Source organism: Hippopotamus amphibius, chromosome 2 (genome assembly GCF_030028045.1).
Source record: "Hippopotamus amphibius kiboko isolate mHipAmp2 chromosome 2, mHipAmp2.hap2, whole genome shotgun sequence".
Classification (NCBI taxonomy): domain Eukaryota; kingdom Metazoa; phylum Chordata; class Mammalia; order Artiodactyla; family Hippopotamidae; genus Hippopotamus; species Hippopotamus amphibius.
Window position 1 is genome coordinate 84920321 of NC_080187.1, and position 22011 is coordinate 84942331.

At 43.1% G+C, this 22011-nt stretch overlaps 1 protein-coding gene across 9 annotated transcripts in view; it reads right to left on the reverse strand.

Moving 5' to 3' along the window:
- ADAMTSL1 (ADAMTS like 1) overlaps positions 1-22011 on the reverse strand; it is a 953154-nt gene that overhangs the window by 162537 nt on the left and 768606 nt on the right. The gene's annotated exons all lie outside the window — the stretch shown is intronic.

Genomic DNA, 22011 nt, shown 5'->3' on the forward strand with positions numbered 1-22011 from the left:
GAAATGACAACCGGGACTTCCCCGGTGGCACAGTGGTTAAGAATCCACCTGCCAATGCAGGGGACATGGGTTCGAGCCCTGGGCTGAGAAGATCCCACATACTGTGGAGCAACTAAACGCATGCGCCACAACTACTGAGCCTGCACTCTAGAGCCCATGCTCCACAACAAGAGAAGCCAATGCACTGAGAAGCCCTCACACCACAATGAAGAGTAGCCCCTGGTCACTGCAACTAGAGAAAACCCGCACACAGCAACGAAGGCCCAAGCAGAAAAAAATAAAGTAAAATTTAAAAAAAAAAGACTTGCGAAACCAAATATTTTTAAAAAAAAAAAAAGAGAGGAAAAAAAAGAAATTGAAACACACTAGATTGAATTTGGGCCTATAAAGGGCGTTGCTGGGACAACAGGTGAAATGTGAATGGTGTTTGTGCAGGAGATGCTGAAACTGAATTCATGTTGTTTCTTGATTGATGGTGAGTTGCACTGTAGTTATTTACAACAACATCCTTGTGTTCAGGTAATAAACACTGAAGTGTTAAGATGCATATGAGATATATACCTAAAGTTATTCTCAAATGGTCCCAAAATGTTAACATCTATAGAATTGAGGGGATGAGTGTAAGGCAGCTCTGTGTATTATTTTGGCAACTTTTTAAAAAAACTGCATCTATTTCAAAATAAAGCTTATAAAAAAATATCCATTGGCTCCCTGTTTCCCACAGGCCAAGGGTCAAATCCTTGGCTGGCCTGTAATGGGCTTCCCAAGGAAGTTTGAATACATCTTTCTGGCGTAATCTCTGGTCCCCCCCCCCACACTCAGCTTTGCTGAGTACCCAGTAGAAGAGTGCTGCTCTTCTCTGGCGGGCAGACTCCTCTGCCTCTCAGGCTGGATCACGAACACCACCTTCTTCTCTGAACACTTTTCCGATGCCCCTCGCACAAGGCAGAGCCAGATCTTTCCCTCTCCAGCATGCCACTGTGTCTTTCCTCCTAGTGGCATTCTTTTCTTTTCTCAGGCTCACCTTTGTCACAATGGAGGTGTCGACTTATTTATCCCTCTCACTAGACCCTGATGGCCCTGACTTATTCCACTTAACATCTCCAGCGCCTACGATAGTGCCGCGCACAACAAGGATGCCCAGGGTAGCACTGTGGCCTCACGAAGAAGACCTTTGGCTCTGGAACTGGATTCTCTGTGAATGAACTGTGCTCCGCCTCTCTCTCATTGCATAACCTTGGGCAAGTTACTGAACAGTTTACTCAATATTTAAAATAGGAATAATAGCAATACTCCCTTCACAGGGTTGTTAGGAGGTGTAAGTGAAGGCATCTAAAGGGCTTAAGCGCAGTGCCTGGTATAGGTTAAGGGCTCTTGTAAGCATTCGCTAATATGAACTGCTCTCACTGGGTGCTCAGCAAATATTTGTGAAACACGTGGATGATGACTGTGAGGATAGAGTTGAATGAATAGAGTGAGAATTCTTCCCGGAGTGAGCCAGTCAAGGTACCACAGGTTACAGAGACGGAGGGAAAGGGCCTTTGTGACTTGCCCACAGTAACTGAGCATACCCTGCGAAGCCCTGCCACAGATACAGAAGCGGGGAATGCGCTCGCCGCCTTCAACGTGCTTTCGGCAAAGATGGGGAGGACTGACAAACACTCCGGAGACACAGGAAACAGTGGTAGGTAAGAGGAATGAGCTAATTGCTGAACTGTTTGGCTGACGCGTGGGCACTGCAGAATTTCAGAAGACAGGCCGTGCGGTGCTCATACCACTCACATTTATACCACTGACTGCAAATCAGACAGTCTGTTCATCGATGTTATCTCATCTGATCCACCTAACTTGGAAGTAAAGCAAAGCAGGCACCACTATCTCCATTCTACAGATCAGCGAGCTAGGGCTCACAGAAACTAGGGATTTCCCCAAAGCTGGGACGGGAACTTGGGTTACTCCTTCTACCGGGCTAAGTCACTAAGGATGGAGGAGGGTATCATGAAGGGTCAGAGAGGAAGAACACACAAGTTTAGAAAAGCAGTTACATCCCGTGGCAGATGGATCTGCTACAGCCTCTGTGTTTTAGAAAGCTGCTTAAAGGGGCTTAGGAAAAATAAAATAAAAGATCAAAGGAGATGTTAGACAATAGAGAGTGCAAATATGTTTGAAGGCCAAAAATTAACCAAAACCATATATGATAAATAACATTGTGAAAATCAGGGCTCTCTGTAAAAGAGGAGCTTGCATGGCTCAGGAAACAGGAGATAGAACCACACTTCTCTTGGAAGTCACCCTGCTTGGCATGAGGTTTTGGCTCCATAAAAATACTTATAATCAAGATTACCAAACACCTGAGATGGTAAAGCACTTATTTCCACTGGAGAACAGGGTGGTCAAAGTGATGACTTTGGCCATGCCAGCTTGCCTCACCTTCTAAATCATTTCTTAAAAAAAAAAAAATCAAGGTTACCAGCATCGCAAATAACTTTTACTTCTTGTTTGTTTGCTATTTTAAAAAAGAGATTAATGAATAGCTCTTGGGAAAAAAATGGCTCCTGTAGCAAAATACACCTTTATCCTCTCATTACAAGTATGCCATCTGCTTTAAACCTGCTTCCTTCACAGAGCATGTCAAACAGCAGAAGGGCCCCCAAACTAGGCCCAATGGTACAGAGCATCTCCAGTCTCCCCTCCCATCTCCCCCAACACTCCTCTATGGCATCCTGTTGTCCAAGAAACACCATATGCCTGTTTACTTACAGGCAGCTTGATTCAATTAAAACTTCTAAGATCTGCCTTCCATTCTCTGATCGCCCTGTCTTCTGGGTGATAGTACATTAAAATGAGATAGAATTTCTGTCGGCTGTTATAACTCAGATAGGATCTCCGAGATACAAGTTAGGAAGGTAGATGATCTACAAATCACTTGTGCCCTTAGAAGTTTGAGATTTTAGTTGGCATATTTAGAATTCCAGGTGGAAACTTCCTACTAAAAATAGCCACAGGGTGGTCCTCCTTGTGGTCAAGATCACAGAAGGAATTACTTCGATCACAAACATAAATGTCATCTGGCATTTTTCCTTTTCTCCCTCTTACACCCTTGTGTGGTTTTTATTCCAGTTTTCTCTCTTTGATCTTAATTGATGAGCATCCTCACAGTGAAGGTCTTGCACTAAATGAACTCCCCTCCTTTTCTGGAATTAAATCCCCCAAACAGAGGGCACTTCTCCAGGCTTAACCATTTGCTGGCTTCCCAACACACCATTTTTCTTTTTCACTTCTGTGAATTTGCTTCCGACTTTTCCTTCCTGGAATGCTCTCCATGTTCCCAGCATCAGGTCTGATTTAAGCCCTTCCTGGGGGAGGGTTTCCCTCACCATCCTAGCTTATATCAACTGTAACTTCTTTACAATCCTATTAGATTTACTGTCATTTGGCCCTGGTTTAGATTCTATAACACTGACCATGTTGCTGTTCTAAGCCAAGGCTAGAGTATCTTATTTCACATAATTCTATTTGCTTAAAGGTTTTTCTCTAGTTATCACCACGAGTAGAATAAAAGGCTTCTAAGATTTGGGATCAAGTATTTTGGAGTTAAGAGCACTGTTTGGCACCCATCAAATCAGGCCATAAAGATCGCCATCTATTTGTTGATTTGCAGGTGGCATTCCTCACTTAAACCCTACAAGCCTAAGAGTTTCTCCCTGTTATGGGTGGATAATGTCCTCCCCAAAAGATATGTTGAAATCCTAACTCCCAGTACCTCAGAATATGACCTTATTTGGAAACAGGGTCTTTATAGAGATAATTGAGCTAAAATGAGGTCATTGGAGTGGGTCCTAATCCAATATGACTGGTGTCTTTATAAAAAGGAGACAGACAGGGAAAGTGTCTACAGGAAGATGGAGAATTAGAGAGGCATCCACAAGCCAATGCACACCAAAGACTGCTGAAAATCCAGCTGAAACTAGGAAGAGGCAAGGAAGGACCCTTCCCCTACAGACTTCAGAGACAGCATGGCCCTGCTCGCATGATTTAAGACTTCTAGTCTCCAGAACTGTGAGAGAACACATTTCTGCTATTCTAAGATATCCAGTTTATGGTACTTCATTATGGCAGCTCTATCAAACTAATATACTCCTTCTCTTGAGCAGTTTTTAATCCACTTATTTATGTTGTAAATGGAAACCTTTCTGGACACTTATATTCATGGGCTTTCTCTCCAAGTGAAATGCCTGGGAAGGTCAGTCCTTTATGTCAGGATCCATGGATCTGCTTCTATTACCTCTTGCAAGATGCTGCCTCCTCTTTCCTTTCTTCATAATGGCTTTCACAGTCTCGTAGACTTAATTTTTCCTTCCACCCATGTATTCGGCCATTCATATACGTATGTGTGACTACAGCCATACATTCATTGGATAAAAACCTACTATGTACCAAGTATTATGCTAAATGATGGGGATGCAGAGATTAAAAAAAAAACAAAACTTCTTGATCTTAAGGGCTTTCAGAGACAATACAAGACACTGTAATAAGTGCTATTGATTTATTTATTCATTCAACTAGTATTTATTGTACACTTTATGTGGCCAGGCTCTACGTGAAGGGACAGAGTGGTGAAGGAGACAAACACAGACTCTATTCCCATGGGGCTCACAGTTTAGTCTATGAGACAGAGAAGCATGAGGTACAGGGAAGCACAAAAATATAGACAGGGAGTCAAAAGGGAAGTGATAGTCCTGGAAGGCTTCCTGGAGTCAGTGATGCCTGGGCAGAGTCTTGAAGGGTGCATAAGAGGTGGCCAGGCAAAGGCAGGAGTAAAGAGAAAGTATTCCAGGCAGAGTGAGTTGTAGGAAAGTGTGACACATTTGGGGAATTCCAGGTTATCTATTTCCACACTCAGGGCTAGAAAGAATATGGAGTAGAAAGCCTAGTAAATGCTTGGAAAATTCTGGTTCCCACTCCTCTCTGTTTTCCTCGATGTAGTAGGTAAGGGAGCCTGGGAACCAGAGGCACCATGGGCAATGAAGACGAAGACGACTTAGCTCACTATCCATCAAAGTAGCACGGTAGTGCACCCCTAGGACACTGCCAGGTAGCACACGGCCCATCAGCTGAGAGCTGAGTTCTCAGAACGCTCCCTTTCTGTCCATCCCAAGGGCTGCCAGGCTTTGGGGAGAATCCCAACAGGCCCATGGCACAGGGTGACACGGGGCTTCAAGCAGGCCCTCTGCCATGTTTAATCAGACCAGAAATTCATTTCACATCTGGTTTGGCAGAGGAAGACAAAAGACAGAGCCGTTTCCCCTGGAGAGATGTCTCTGTCTCAGTCTCCAGAGTCTGATATGTGAGGAGTCAGGAGAGGAAGCAGCTAACTATGGATGCAGGGGGTGAGGAATTCCATCAGTGCCGGGACACACACACACACACACACACACACACACACACACACTTGTGTGCACCCACACTGCCACAGGCAGCACCTGCTCTTTGCCAACCAAGAATGTCTCTGTTCACACAGGTGTTCTACCCACAGGACGCAGAGAGCAGCAGCAGGTGCCCTCTCTAGCCCTGTGGGGTGTCTGCTTGAGAGAGAGGGAGCCCATGCACAAATGTTTTCATAGTTGACCACACAAAAATGACCTAAAGTTATTTTTCGAGTGAGATTCAAAGATCTCTTCAAGGAGAATGTACATTTACTCTTTGACGTCTTGTTATCTCAGGGTGAGTGAAGGGATTATTATATCAGACCGGAGTCTGAATAAATCTAAACGCTCATATTAGGATTTATTTTGGCTTATTAAATCCCTCATTTGTTCTCGATTATCCATGATGCTCACCTATGGCTAGCACTTTTCTCCCTGGAACACTATTTTTAAACACGCTCATCTGATAGTGCTGATGAATTGCCCCGAGTCCTGAGTGATGTTCATTAAGTCAGAGATGTGTGCATGACGTCAGACAATCAGACTGACTCAGAACTTTGGATTCCAACAAACCAGGGATGACGTCAGACAATCAGACTGACCCAGAACTTTGGATTCCAACAAACCAGGGACGGCATCTACTTCCACCTGTGCTTTATAACTTTGGGCAAGTTACCCACTTTGAATGTCAACTTCTTTATCTGTAAAATGGGACAGCAACTGCCATAGCAGCTCCCAGTAGTTATTGGATGCTTGTTATGTACAAGGTACTGTTGTAAGATCTTCACAGGTACTAACTCATTAATCCTCATGGCAACCTAAGATAGATGGACTATGCTTATGTCATTTTACACATGGGTTAAGGAAGTAATGTGACCAAGGTCACATGGCTAGTCCGTAGAGATCTAGGATTCAATCCTGAGTGGTCTCCAGAGTTTTCATTGTGTCCTTACATGCTAGCCTCTAGCCTGCACAGGTGCTGGAAGCAAAATACCACGTGGTAGCTGCCACTGTTATTTTTGTTGTCACTGTTGTGATAGTATTATTTCTCTTATGCAAGAGAGGCCAATAGGAAGAATGGGTCTTCAGGATCCCATTTTTTTTTTTTTTTTTTTTTTTTTTTTTTGCCTATTTGCGGTTCCTTGAAATGACTGCTATTACTATACCCAAATCAGAGCAATTATTTTGGTATTCAATCATGCTTGCTTTATCCCACACTTACAATAAGTAACAGTTTGGTTTCATGCAGCTCAACATTCCCCAGGCCACAGAGAAATTTCTAGCTGCCCTCTGATCCTCAGAACACATTATCTATTTTTCCAGTTAAAAAAAAAAAAGAAACAGTAGGGCAACCTGGTAACTAAGTTCTGAGTAAGAACAGTGGAATCCACATGCCTTCCAAGAACCCGTGGAGAGGATTTCTACCCCATGCCACATGGAGGTCGACTGAGCTCCTAATTCTGGACTATCATTCATTCATGCTAAATTACTAGAAAAACCCTCATGCTCTATGAATGCAGCTATTTTCTCTCTTTTCTTTTCATGTCCCAAGTGGCTCCATACTGTCTACTCTTCACTCTCGAAGAGTGAGGAACACTTTTCTTATGGATTGATATGCTGTCTTTGGAAAGGATGAAAGATTTCTATCTGAGGTAACTGGTATCTTCTTAGCGTACGTAAACTACTCAAGTCATTTCTACAGTGTTCATGCGGTAGAGAGAAAGAATAAAACTTCTTTCATAGTTTGGTAAAATCCTTTCTTATCCTGGTGAAGAGTACATTAGGTCCACCTTCGACCACCTGGGTCCCCTACTCTGTCACCTGATTCCATTTTTAGCACTGGAAGCCTATTACACAGGGCCTACAACCAGGCCCTCCAATAAGTGCCTTATCTATATTAACTCATTAATCTGCACAGAACTCCACTGAGGTAGGTATTATTTCATCCTTACCTTACAGACAAGGATCCAAGGACAGATGGGGTTAGGTGACTCACTCAAGGACACATAATTGATAAGCGGCAGAATCAGGATGTGAACTTAGGAAGTCTGGCTCTAGATCCTACATTCGGACTCACTAAACGAGTTTCTGTCTATGATAAACACTGAGCTCGAAGTTGAGAAGCATTACTTTTCAGGCTTTTAGTTTGAGCTCTGCTAGCCACGGCTACTTGGGCAAGTCATCTTTGACCTGTCTTCCTTCACAGATAAGATGAAGGAATATTACATTCTGGGATTCTACAAACCTAGTCACTGAGGGAGACTCATTTGTCAAATTTTTAAATTCTAGACAAGTCTGTCAGCCAAACTCCTTACCACTTTCTGGCTTTTTAAAGTGTAAAGAATGAAGCCCTGCCATCTTTTGGTCCTGATACTACTGATAGAGCTGACTGGGAAGTGATGAGAATTCAATGGCCACCAAGCTCTTCATGTGACCGTGATGCCTCAGTCACCAGAAGTGAAAGAATCCAGCTTCCAGTATCTGGTTGGCAAAACTGTCCACAGCAAACGACGATTCCCAATGATACTTGAGGAACGTGGATTCACAGTAAAGTCTCGAACCATCAGCATTGTCTGCCGTGGGCCTGGGCGTGGGAATCTGGACTGGGAACCCACCCTGTGCTTCACCGTTTAAACTGGCTTTTCAGGAAGAGAGAGTTCTCTGTGAACAAATGGAGGCATCCCAGGTTCAGAAAGCCCATCCATTTTGCTCTGTCCATAGACGAGGATTTGGGGCTCCCAAGTGCAATAAACAGCAAACGATGAAACAATTAAGGGACCGGCATAGATGTCGGGATAGGCTTGCATTTAGAGTTTACCTATGCTCAGAGAGACAAAGGACAGGGAATTTTACACATTTGAGGATGAAAAGATGCAGCAAGATGTCATGACTAAGTATATCAGATGTCAACACATTACCTTTCTGCGTGTCAAGAGATAGGATTACAATCCGTGGGCCCACTTCCTAGACCTAAACACGCAGCTGCAGCAAGCCCACATGTGGTGAAGAGTGGGCCACCTCTGGCCAGCCTTGTTCTGCACAACGACTCTCCTGGAGGAGTAAAGTATACAGGGGTGAGCTGGGAAACAGCGCTTTTCTTTTCTAGATCAAGGGAGGGTCAATCCAGCCCACAGGTGGTTTCATTTCACTCCACCATGGGTCAGTTATATTGTCAACCTCCATTAAGTGAAAGATGAAGTGCGTGACAGTGCCCATTTCCACAGAAGGTGTTTCTAGGTGTGCCTGGGATGGGCCTTCAGACGCCCGTGGAAGTGACTAGCAGGTAACGTAGGAGAAAGAGGAGAAAAAGGGAAGCTTTGCTGGCCCCCAAACTATTATCTTACCGTCTCCCCTCAGTTGCAAATAAACAGCCTACCATTAGTGCCAAAAAGAAAAAGCCACAAAATCGAGCTTGACAGTGGGGAGCATCTTGTGAGGAAGATCTAGCTCCATTATCAGCCTCTCCCCCACACCATAATTTTGGCATCATTTTCCTCATAAAGAGAGCACTGATAAATGGTATCTGCCTGGCTATGGTGGATTTTACATCAATAAATACCTTGCTTATAACAGTTTCCTTCTGTGATTTTGTACAGCTTGATGAAGCTTAAAATTGCACAAGCTCTGGGCATTGCAATCTTTGATTCTGCCGGCTCGCTCGTCTGCAGCAGTTGAGGCAGTTAAAGTGTGGTCCTAGAGTGGAAGTGGAGGTGGGGGTGGGATGGGCAATAGACCACCCACAGAGGTTTTTTCAATTCCAGGAAATTGCCTCAGTAAATACATCAGTGATGCAGAAGCTTCATTTTCTATTATTGAGAACTTTAACTCAATTTCTTAAAGAGCATCTTGGATGTATTCGGCAATGATCTACAGAGTCCTCTCACATACACTTTTGACTCTAATAAAGGAGAAACCCATGTCTGGCATGTGGGGTTTTGCCAAGGCCAGAGTATACATCTCCTTTTTGTTTACTCCTTAAACCTCAAAACAGCTTGAGTGTCAGTTCCCGAACCGAGATTTCTCTGTGATGTTGCTGTTTCTGTGTGCTAAGCCAATCTTCCAATGACATCTGCACAATAAGCAAGTATTTGAAGGACTGATTAGATAGTGGGGCCCTGAAAACCAACCCTGGGGTATCTCACAGGGCAAGAGATGAAGAGGGGGCTTAAAAGATGAAATAAAGAGAGAGTAATAATTTGGTATCTCATATTTACAAAACACCAAGTTACACAGAACTCGGAGAACTTTGCAAAACTGTCTAATCCAAGAGCTCTTGACCCTGATCTTACGGCTGAAGGAAACGGCAGCATATCAGTGATCCTTCTGTTTTTCAGAGTTTTCTAGCATTGTCTGAAAAGGCAACACAAATACATTGCCCTACATTCTCGGTCCATCTCTTGCATCTCTTGAACCATCAGAACTGTCTGAGGGCAGCGTGGTACCTTGGAGAGGACAGGGAAGTTACAGATAAATGATCAAGTTTCAAGTTCTTGTGTCACGCATAGGGACAGAGATCCAGCAAAGCCGGTAGTAAATAATCTGACCTATTTTAAACAGTTGGTACAGTTGTTATTGCATTACATCATTATGGGACAAAAATATGTCAGCTTTCTGTTAATTAACTGAGAGCAACCAGGGGAATCAAGTACTTTCAGGCACACCTGGAAGACTGAAAGGGGACAGAAAGCAGGACACAAAGCTGCCACAAGGGCTTTTGAAATAGGTGGATTGGGACTTTAGGGGCAATATCTAACTAGTATATCAATAGTATGTTGGATTAGAATTTTAGGAAAAAATACTTGGACATCTATCAGAACAAAAGACTCACTGAGCTCAGTGGTCACCTTCTCTGGGTCACCCTCCCTGATCTGGATTAGGTGATCCCAGAAGACAGTCATCTGTATCTCTGCTATGGCCATTATGACTGTGCATTTTCATGATCTGTTTGTGTATTGGCCTCCCAATTAGCTGTTAGTGCCTGGCCCCAGGGTCTATGTCCTAGACTTGTTTGTTTCTTCAGAGCCTGTAACACAGCAAGAATTTAATAAATGTGTACTGGATTTTCCCTTAACCAGCAGAAAATGCTCCCTCTCCCTGGGGGCTAGAGCTTATTGAAGGAGATAATCAAGGGCCAGGTATTCTTGGCTTAGACTGGACAGCCCCTTCCCTATATAACAGAGCTTCTCTCTCCTTCCTTAAGGAAAAATGTTGAGAGTCCCAGTTCTTTAAAGCACATACAAATCCACCCACATCTTCCAACCCAGGCACAACTTCTTACAGAGATGTATATTTAAAACACACACACACACACAAAATACACAGCTAATACCTATTACTATTCACTAAGTGTTTCATGTGTGCTAGGTGCTGTGTTAAGCACTTAACCTACATATCCTCACAACAATTATCTAAGAGTTAAAGATAGAGAATCTGAAGCTCTGAAAAGTTAGACCATCTGCCCAAGACCAACGGACACGTAAAATCCCAGATCTGTACGATTCCCAAGCCTATGCTCTTAAGGCTGGAATGAAGGAATGGAGATCAGTCACTCACCCCTTAGTGTGAATTAGCTTAGGTAGTTCTGTTTTCCTAATTGTTAGTTGAGTTGAACTGAATGAATTGGTTGCGGGGGCAGGGAGAAAAAGAGCTGAAACAACTGGGGTCCTGGCATAAGTGGTAGAGAAAAGTCATCTGGGAATTTGGGTAATAGGAGGGCAAGGTGATTAGGATTACGTCTGTAGGGGAGAGAAGAAAGAGGTACTCAGAGAAGAGAGTGGCACAGAAAAGGAGGCAGGGACCCTGGGTCACATGGGGACACTGGGGAAAGAGAAGAGTGTGTGTGTGTGTGGGTGTGTAAGACAGTAATGGTGATGGTAATTATAACACAAACAGGCCATCAGCTAAGCATAAACTAAGCCACCGGTTGTTAGCAGTGGCAGAGAAAAGATGCAAAGATGCAAAGCTCCAAGGCAGTCACCGATGTCTCCAGAGTCATAAGCCCAGGCTGCATCTCTCTGGATGACTTATTTCTTTATAAAAATGTTTTCTTAGGAACTGAGTGCTTTACCTAATGCCTTAGTGCTGGATTTTAAGACATTCACTTTAGGTCTATTTGATTTTTCTTTTAGCATGGTTCATTTCCTATATATTTGGTTGTGCCCTGAGACGTGTGTGCTGAGAAGAATTTTTCACTATCCCTTAAACAATAGCTTTTACCAAGAGTCTAGTTCTACCCTTGACAACTGAGAGTATGAGATGAAAGCTATCTGCTGGAGATAAAGAAAGAAGAGTCTAAATTTGCCTTTGATCTTCACTAGACTATAAACTCCTATGGGGCTAGGAGGACTGGTTCTTTTCACTGTGGTAATTCCCATACCTAGAGCTTAGTGCCTAGAAGAGGACAGGCGATGGGTGGATAAAGGGATGGGTGGAAGGAAGGAAGAAGGGTTGGAGGGATTAGATGGAGGAAGGGATGGAGAAATGGAGGGAGGTAAGGAGAGAGAAATGAAGGATTTGTAAACGTCATTAATAGAGGCAAAGACTGATGCACAAGCTCTTTAGTAACTACTTTGGAATTATACTTTGATCCAAACATGAACCTGCCACTGGCTAGTTATACAGTCCCTCTAAAGACCCCGTTTCCTCAGCTGTAAAGTTAGGACAGGAATAGTAAATCCTCATAAAACGGTGGGGAAGATTAAACAAAATAATGTCTGTAAAGTGATGAACACAGTACTTGGCATACTATAAATTAGGGAAAACCTACCTTGCTCAAAGATGGCCCGTGGAGATTAGCAAGCATAACGGGGCAAGATGTCCTTAACTTGTCTGTACCCTGGGCTGGATTTTACTTCTTTCCTTCTCTCTCCCACAAGCATTTGAGGAGACAACTGGGTAGGAATAATGCTACTGATATAAGCTTTCTGATTTCTCCCTGACTTCTCACAGGCTTTTCCGATCGTCAGGACACAGCTGCGCATTTCCAGGACTCACACCTCACTTGCCCACGGGCCTTACTTCCTTCAATCATGTCACACAGGATATTAACTTTTTGGGAATATTTGGACTCTGACTCCTCTGCTCCCACTTCATCAGTTCATTGCTGTTCTTACAAAACACACCTCACCGGATTAGGTGTTAAAATAAAATGGAATATCCCAACAACGGCTACCTTTTGCAGGCGTGATGGAACCCATGAGCACCAGCTGCTCCGCTTTCTGTTCTACAGCTGCCCAAGAGGTGGGGCAAGGGCTGTATAGAAAGCTGCCTTGAAGCTCAGTTCTATCCACACCCTCCCCGTTACTCTGCTCTCATACTAGCTGGTTAAGAGAATGTAGGAATACACTGCAATGACTATGAAATAAACATGAAGCTCTTCTTATATCATAAATTTTCCCGAATAGGGAACTAAGAGGGAAGGCAAAGCCTTATTTTTTGAGTATCTGCCTTATGAGGTAGGAACTGGCTGAGTGTTTTATGAACGTGACCATTCTTACAACCTGCAACCACCCTCCCACCCCCACCCCACCCCACCCCACCCCCGTTCACACAATTATATTTGTTTACAGTTGAGGACACCTGAGTCTTAGAGAGGTTAAAGGAGCTGGCCTAAGGCCACAAAGCAAATAAGGGAGCCAAAATCTACCTGACCTCAAAATCCACGATTTCTCCCTAGTTCCAGGCAGCCTCCCTACCCCCAGTGGGGGATATTTAGCTCTGGCATTGCCAAGTCTCCTTTGGTTCTTACCCTGGAGCTGCCACAAGTATTGCCAAGATTCCTATTAGGAAAAATATGGTGTCTGATAAAAAAAAAACCATGCTAAGATGATAATGAGCTCCTAGAGGCATGCACACCATCAAATCAAACCACGGCTTTGGTATTTAACACCATTGCTAATAGTGGACTAAGTGTTAAGTTCTGTGCAACCTGGGTAGAGGGTCCTTTGTGGCTCTTTGAATGACAAGAGTAGAGACCTCTGGTCAGGCAGAAAGGCAGTCGTGTCTACCCACGTGGGAACCAGAGTCGACAGCAGTAAGTGACAGAGAATGCACCACCTTCCATGGTTCTAACACAGAGCCAATCACCTGTGTTCATGTCTGTCTAGGCCCCTCAGATAAGTCACTCCACCAGTAAAACTAGAAGCCCCACTCAATACTCTGCAATGACCTATATGGGAAAAGAATCTTGAAAAAAAGAGTGGAGGACTTCCCTGGTGGCGCAGTGGTTAAGAATCTGCCTGCCAATGAGGGGACACCGGTTTGATCCCCGGTCTGGGAAGATCCCACATGCTGCGGAGCAACTAAGCCCCTGCGCTACAACTACTGAGCCTGTGCTCTAGAGCCTGCGCTCCGCAACATGAGAAGCCGACGCACTGAGAAGCCGGCGCACCACAGCGAAGAGTAGCCCCCACTCATCACAAGTAGAAAAAGCTCACGCGCAGCAACGAAGACCCAACACAGCCAAAAAATGATAAGTTCTCTCAAAAAAAAGAGTGGATGTATGTATATATACAACTGATTCGCTCTGCTGTACAGCAGAAACTAACACAACATTGTCAATCAACTATACTCCAATAAAAATTGTTTAAAAAAGAATACTTTCAAACTTCAAAAAAAAAAAAAAATCCCCCCCACCCCCCGCCAAAAAAGAAAGTACCCAAGATTAAAAAAATGTAATGGCTTCTCCAGGACCATTCCCCAAACTCTGGCTTTACCTGCTTCAAGGAACAAAGTGGGCTTATTCATCTCTGTATCCCCACCACAATGCCCGGCACAAAGTAGGCGTTCAATAAATATTTGTCCAGTGGAGGCTGAATGAAGAGAAGTTCCGGTTATAAAGCACTATAGTAAAGAGCACTATAAAACCCTAAATCCAGGGGTGAAGAGAATTTTGTATCCTTTCACATGTGGACAAACAACACTAAGGTGTTCTAGAAACGTTCATGATTTCAGTGTTTCACCATCCTTGCTGCCTGAATGCCCTCACCTACATTTTCCTTATGGAAATGTTAGTCTTGTCCCCTGTAGACTTCTCATGGCTCCTTAATTTATAGTTAAAGCCAGTTCCTGTTTTGTGACTAATAAAGGTGCTTTGTCTTGGGGACTTAAATTTGACACAAGGTATTTTCCTAATACAACTCATGTTTTTTTTTCCCTTTCTTAAGAAGCTTTAGTTCTGCGGATAATTATCATAACTTTCAAGGAACCACAGAATGTCAGACCTGGAAGGGCGTCAGGGTTCATCCAGCTGCACCTCTCGTTCCTTCCTTTGTGATACCCTTCCTTAGGGCTCTCTCTTCTTGCCAGGTGGATGGCTGAGTGCACATCATACAGGGTTGAATGTGGAGGCATACAAAATGCTAATGTACCTAGGACAAGAGGTCTTTATTGCTTTCAATGAAAAGAGAATGGTGTAGATTACAGAGAGCACACTATTTGTGACTTTGCATGAGAAAAAGCACAGATGCCTATAAGAAAATAATAGCTAGCCACTGTTACTACTTTAGCTCCATTGGATGAGCAGCCAGAGTCATCTTTCTCCAAGCAAATCTGTCTGTTCTACTCCCCTGTTTAACTCCCCTTAGTGGCTCTCCATTGCCTATAGGACATAAAGTCCAAACAACTTAACTTAGTGTATTGGGCTATCCTGCAGCTGGTCCCTGCCCACCCTCTAACACTAGCTTCCACTTCTTGTCCTTTCCTTTGTGTCCATGCTTTTCTTCCTGCCTGTAACATCTCTTCTCTCTCTTCTTCACCTGGGTAACTCCTGCTTATGCGCTGTGATTCAGCACAGGCATCGCCTCCTCCAGGAAGCCTTCCCCTCAGTCTCATGCTCCCACAGAACCCTGTACTTGCCTCACTCACAGCAGTTACTGTTTTGAAATCTTCCTCCAACAACTGGTTCTAACTCTGTTAGAACAGGTTTTATGTTCTTGTCATTTCTGAGGACCAAATACAAGCAGACTGCTGTGCATGAAGATGGCCAGTGCATTTTTATGTTTTACTGAATTAAGATATAAAACACTTTCTGCCGTGTGTGTGTGTGTGTGTGTGTGTGTGCGTGCGTGTGCAGAAGGTTAATTTCAGTCAATGGTTTGTATAAGGATGTTGCTAGAGTCCAGGCAGAATAATGTGGCCTAAAAGCCTTAACCACATCAATGTTAAGAAACCAGGAAAGCTTCCCTCTCCGGACTTAACTGAATGGATTTTCCTAAAGCTGATGCTTCTGTCTTTACAGAATGAGTCATTTGTGCTTTCAGGTGACATGATGAGAAGGTAGATCCAATCCCTTGATTTTTACCCCAGATTCATGCAACCACTAAATCTATATTTGTAAAGTAACTTCTAATACCAGCAAATTTCATTTCACAGAGGTCTGAGGTTGATGTAACAGGTGATATTAACCACGGAGAGGACTCTCATTAGGAGAAATGAAGATTTAAGCCCCAAGGTACACATACATGTGATGTTTACCCTTGTTGATGTCAAAAAATGCTGCTGGGGACAATTCAGATCACTAGGCCAACACATCCCCGGGTAGAGAAAAAGCAGAGGCTGCCCCTGAGCCCATCAAGCCCAGTTGTTAAGAAACAGGTCTTGGCAGGTTCTTCTGTTGTAACTTGTCCATCAGCGGAAGAAAAGAGACAGTATAATTATGCATCTGAATTTACCAAAGAGGAGGACAATAGTAATACTATTAGCTCTCTAAAGGTGCCTGAACATGGCCTCCAAATCTGGACTCAATTTCTGTGGACGCCAGTGAGCTTTGGTGTGCTTTCGCTTTAAGCACTTAAAAGTTAGTATGGACAGAGCCAAAAGGTAGCATATGGAAACTTTGGGAACACAACAGAAGATAAACCAGTATTTAGAGAGCGTGTTGAAACAGCAATCCTTAAAACAAGTTGTCAAAGGGGACGGCGCCTGTAAAGCTTTGAAAGCTCCACCAAGTAAATTAAACCTGGTTGTGTAAAAAGGCAACACCTTCTGCTGTAGCCGTTTTAGGCTAATATAAAAGAAAATTAGAATATAAAATTAGAAAATTGCTGCTAGTCTGCATGGATTTTGTTACGGTACAATAAAATAGGCATTCTGCAGTTGGCCTTTAAAGAGGAGAGACTCTGTGACCTTTAAGATGTTTTTCCTTAACTTTCTTGTTTCAAATAGGGATCCGGAAACTTCTTTTACAGTTCTTGCTGGTCCTAGGAACCACCCTAGGTCTGAGAAAAGGGAATGGGATTGGGGTGGGGGACAGAAACCAAGTATTGTTCCTGGAATTATGAGCTTTTTCCCCCCTTCACTGTTTATCTATTCTGCACCACTCAGCTGTTCTCTGTTGCAGAGAAATAAAAGTTTAGTTTAAAAAGTATGTTAGAACAAAGCTGCAGAAATTGCCTGGAATTTCCTTCATTTTCAGCCATCTGGCTTTCATCGCGTACTTCTTTCCCCTCCTCCACGTACATTTACCAAATCTTTTCAACACACGCTGGCTGAGCTATCAAATGCTTATAATTAATAACAGTCAGACTCCTTGTTTTTTGCTTTTAAGGGAGTGCTTTCTGGCTTTCCTTGGCTGCTCATGTCATAGCTATTATAAACCAGGGAGATGGGCAATAAAGCTTAATTATTAAGATGTAGTTGAATAAGAGAGAAAATTGAACCAAATTTGAGTTAAGTCCGGAATACAAACTAAAAATATTCCTCACCAAAAATGAAAGGGAAGGAGAAGAGAATTAATTTTTCTGAGTGCCTACTATGACCCTATTTTAGAGATGAAGAATCTGAGGCTCCCAAAAGGTGTATGACCTCTTGAAGGTCATATAGCTAAATGTGACAGAGCAAGATTTGAACACAGGTTTTAATCTACCTGTGGGTTTTTATTTTGGTAGTCTCGGGGATGGGGAAGATATTTAGTGCATGTTATTAAGGGAAAAATCAAGTTGCCAAACAATATATCAATATATATGTATATAAAATATATAGAATAAGATCTCATTTACAAAGGGAAGAAAATTTTATATATTTGCGTATGTTCAGGTATGTATACGAATGCATAGAAAAAGGTCTGGAAAAGTACCAAACCATTAACAGTGATTATCTCTGAGGAGAGGAAGGGTGTGGAGCTGTACAGCGTGGTGGTGAAAGGGGAGCACGTGCCTTTTTTCTTGATTACTTCTGCTGTGCTTGAGTGTCAGAGAGAATATTCCTGTATTACTTGAGTAACTCTAATACTCAGTTTTTAAATTAGGAACAGGAAGCTGACCCCTTTCCTAATGACTGATCTTAGCTCCTTTTTGGATATTTCTCCCTTACGTGGGTCCACCAGGACAGGTGGGCTTCTAGACACAAACTACTCAGTGGGTGGTAAAGGCACCTAAAATAATTTTTCTTCCTTGTACTGATACCTTCTTTGCTATCAACTTAGATGCAAAATTCTCACAATTGTCAGCTCACAAGTAAAAATGGTCCTGATTTCTTCTGGCCAATTGTAGACCAGGTTGTTAAGGGATTAATACCTGTCCTCACTGTACTACCTTCCAACTCTCCCAACAATCGTATCCTGCCCTGGGTAATGCTAACCATTCACTCAACCTCCATCGTGTCCACTCTCCCCTCTGATAAAAGCTTGTCTTCATATTCTTACTCTGAGGATACTTTGCCATACATGGCTGCTAACATAAAGGGTTATTTATCCTAAGGCTATTTATGTTTTAAATTGGTATGTAAAGCCTTAAACATAAAGAAGAAACCCTAATAATAACATTTTCAGCCTCATCTGGTGGGCGGGAGAGACAGGATAAGGAGGATGGTGGGGAGAGCGTGCACGGGGGTCTCCCCAGCTATTATTAGAGTCTAAGCATCACTACAGAAACAAACCGGCCCTAGTCCTTATACACATTTGTTCAATAAGCACTTAATAAGCACCTACTACATGTCAGACATTATGCGAGGTGTTAGGTGGATAGAGAGGAGGATTAAGACACGAAGCTGATAGCAAGGACTTTAAAATATAGCCCCCTTCCATACGGAGAGCCAACAGGCACACAAAAAGATGCTCATTATTGCTAATTATAAAATGCAAACCAAAACTACAGTGAGGTACCACCTCACACTGGTCAGAATGGCCATCGTTAAAAAGTCTACAAATAATAAATACTGGAGAGGGTGTGGAGAAAAGGGAACCCTCCTACACTGTTGTTGGGAATGTAAATTGGTGCAGTCACTATGGAGAACAGAACGGAGGTTCCTTAAAAAACTAAAAATAGAGTTACCATATGATCCAACAATCCCACTCTTGGGCATGTATCTAATTCAAAAAGATAGATGCACCCCAATGTTCATAGCAGAACTATTTATGATAGCCAAGACATGGAAATAACCTAAATGTCCACTGACAGATGAATGGATAAAGAAGATGTAATACATATATACAGTGGAATATTACTCAGCCATAAAAAAAGAATGAAATGATGCTATTTATAGCAAAATGGATGAACCAAGAGACTATCACACTAAGTGAAGTAAGGCAGCCAAAGACAAATATCATGTGATATCAACTATGTGTGGAATCGTAAAGAATGATACAAATGAACTTATTTACAAAACAGAAATAGCCTCACAGACATAGAAGAAAAACTTATGAGTACCAAACGTGGGGGGATAAATTGGGAGTTTGGGATTAACATATACACACTACTATATAGAACATAGAGACACACACTCCTATATTTAAAACAGATAAACAGCAAGGACCTACCATACAGCACAGGAAACTACACTCAAATCTTGTAATAACCTATAATAGAAAAGAATCTGAAAAAGAATATGTGTGTGTGTATATGTGTATACATGTATATATATAACTGAATAATTTTACTATATACTTGAAAGTAACATAACATTGTAAATTGACTATACTTTAATAAAAAAAATTAAACCTGCATTAAAAAAATCTAGTCCTCTCCAACAGACAGCTACTATTTTTTAAGTGTCCTAAAAAATGCAGGCAGTCCATACACACACATGTACACACACACAAATTGGTACAATCAGGATACTTCCTGCTTGAGAACACGGCCTTCCTGCTGTGGATAGCCAGGCATGAGAATATATCTGCCTAAAGCTGCTGAAAGTTGGACATGTGCTTCTGATACCAGCTCTGCCAATCACACAGAGGAAGTCAGAAGGCGAGTTTCATCTCAGAAAGACAGCCCAGATAGGACATTCCTTCTAGGGCCTTTGGTATTCTCAGTGTGACCTGATAACTCTAATCACATACAAGAAGAAAAGCAGCTTCCTTTGGTGTTCAGTAAGACAAATAACTTCCTGGAAAAGCTACTTCTCTTAACCAATGCCACCTCTTAGAGACACAAGCCCATTGACCGAGACTCAGAACATCACCTCTGTATATCCCACAGAAAATGCTATGGTTTGTTCTTTTTTCTCGAACACATGGACATCAGCACAAGCCAAGAAACTAAAAGACAGTTTATAGAAACTTTGAGTCCATCAGGGAATACACCAAAACGTGCAGGGCACACTGATCCACGCACAATAAGAATTGTGCATTAAAGATTTAAATTAGCCCCAATTGAATAGAAGGTGCTTGGGGAAACAACACACTGCCACGCCCCTCCTAAATACATTTTCTCTCTCATACACATCTGACATCAGCATTCCACAGGAGAGAATTTCCCTTGATGTCAGACTGAAATATTCCACAGGAGATGCAGCTCTATACATTTCTCATTCTTAAGATGAAATTCTGCTTTGGCTCTTGGATGGGAGATGAAGAGAGCGAGTCATATCAGGCCACTTTGGACCCCTTTGTTGTTTTAATTAGCATCATTCTACAAATGCTCAGCTGTGTACAGTTGGCCCAAGAAAACCCTGGCTGTGTCCAGTAAGAGGTCCTGCCTGTCAGTCTGACGGTTTGCTGGTGGAAATTAAAGCACTGAGTTGATCTGAAGCAAAGGCAATAATGTTAAGTCGAACCACAGTCCTTGTCTTGGAGTCAATAAAAAGGCTGTAGAGTAAATTAAGCTTATCTAATTTAACCATAATCAGTACCTGGAGGGTGGGAAGTAACATCTTGTGTTCTATTCCTTCTGCTGCCCCAGGAAGGGCGGGGTTTAGGGATTGTAAATCCCAGAAGATTTTCAATTTGTCCCAGGTACTGACTCCACTCCCTGCCACAGCCCAACCCCCCAGGCCTTGCCACAGCATTTGGATGTCATTACACCACTGGAATGTGGTTAGAAAGACCCTCATGCTTGTTTTCAAAGTGACAGTAAATAAGCAGAACAGAAATGATATCAATTATCAGCACAAAGCAGCAGTAATAGCAGCCTAAGGCCATGGAGGGCTGTGGGATTACTAGAGCAGGACGTGGTGACCTCGGATCTTCTCGCATAGCTAGTTCATTTTGCAGATGTGGCAACAGAAGGGGCAGACATCCTGCCCAATGCCACACAGCTAGTGGGTGGCAGAGCTAGGATGAGAAGCCAGGCCTCCGACCTGCTAGCCAAGGTCCTTGCAGGCTGTCTCTGCTGTATGCCTTCTGCTTCTTCCTATTAAGGAGACTGCAGGTAAATAGAGCGGGTTTGGACCCCTTGCCCATGCAGCTAAGTCTTAGACTCACTGACAAACAGTGAGCTCAGGACACAGATGTGCACAGGGATAGAAAAAGAGGTTTCTCAGGATTCTATGCACTGGATCTAGGTTTTTCTTGGCCCAGCCCTTGACTGTCTCACGGCTACTGTTCTCATGGGTGGGGTGTTGCTCTCAGCAGTGGCTGACTGATTTTCTGGTTGCCTTGGAGAATATGCCACTAGTGGCCCTCTTCACTTCTGCACTGGAAGAGGGAAGCCAGGCCCACCCTTCAGATCAATATACAGAATGACTCCAGTGACGAACAGGAGAGTGTCACTGTGGGACTGTGCCCTAAGATGATCTGAGGAGGCCTGCAGCCTGTATCCTCTAAGTCCCAAAGAAAGGCATCTAGTTGGCTGAGAAGTAAGACGAGCAGTATTAGCTTGACCAGAAAACTATCATTAATTCTTGTAGGCAACATACTACTTCCTACATGATACTTTGCAGAAACAGAAGAAATACCCTTCAGAAAAAGCAACCCCCTCCATACCTAGGATGTGATCTGGGAACATTCTTCAGCCCATCAACAGACTTGCAAGTCTGGCTTTGGTTCTGTAAATTGTCTGCCCTTTGAAACCAGAATCATAGATGAGATGGATTAGCTTCTTCAGAGACTTAACTCCCAATATGTATCTGAAGGCAAGTCTCAAGACCCTATACAACTACGTGGACCGAAGCAGTGATTGAATTGATGCACTAAGACTCCAGGTTGAATAACAATGAGACCTAGGCAGGGCTGAACAATGAAATGCTCTAATTGATTTTCTGCATGTGGAGTGACACACGCACACCCCAGAGCACGCTGTAATGAATCTGCATGCTGTGTGCGTACAGATTTCATGGTGGATCAATTACACTACCCAGATCCTTCAGTTCCTGCGATCCACAAGCCAACCCATTACTAGGGAGAGGGGGCTTGGGACACAGGCTGAAAGGT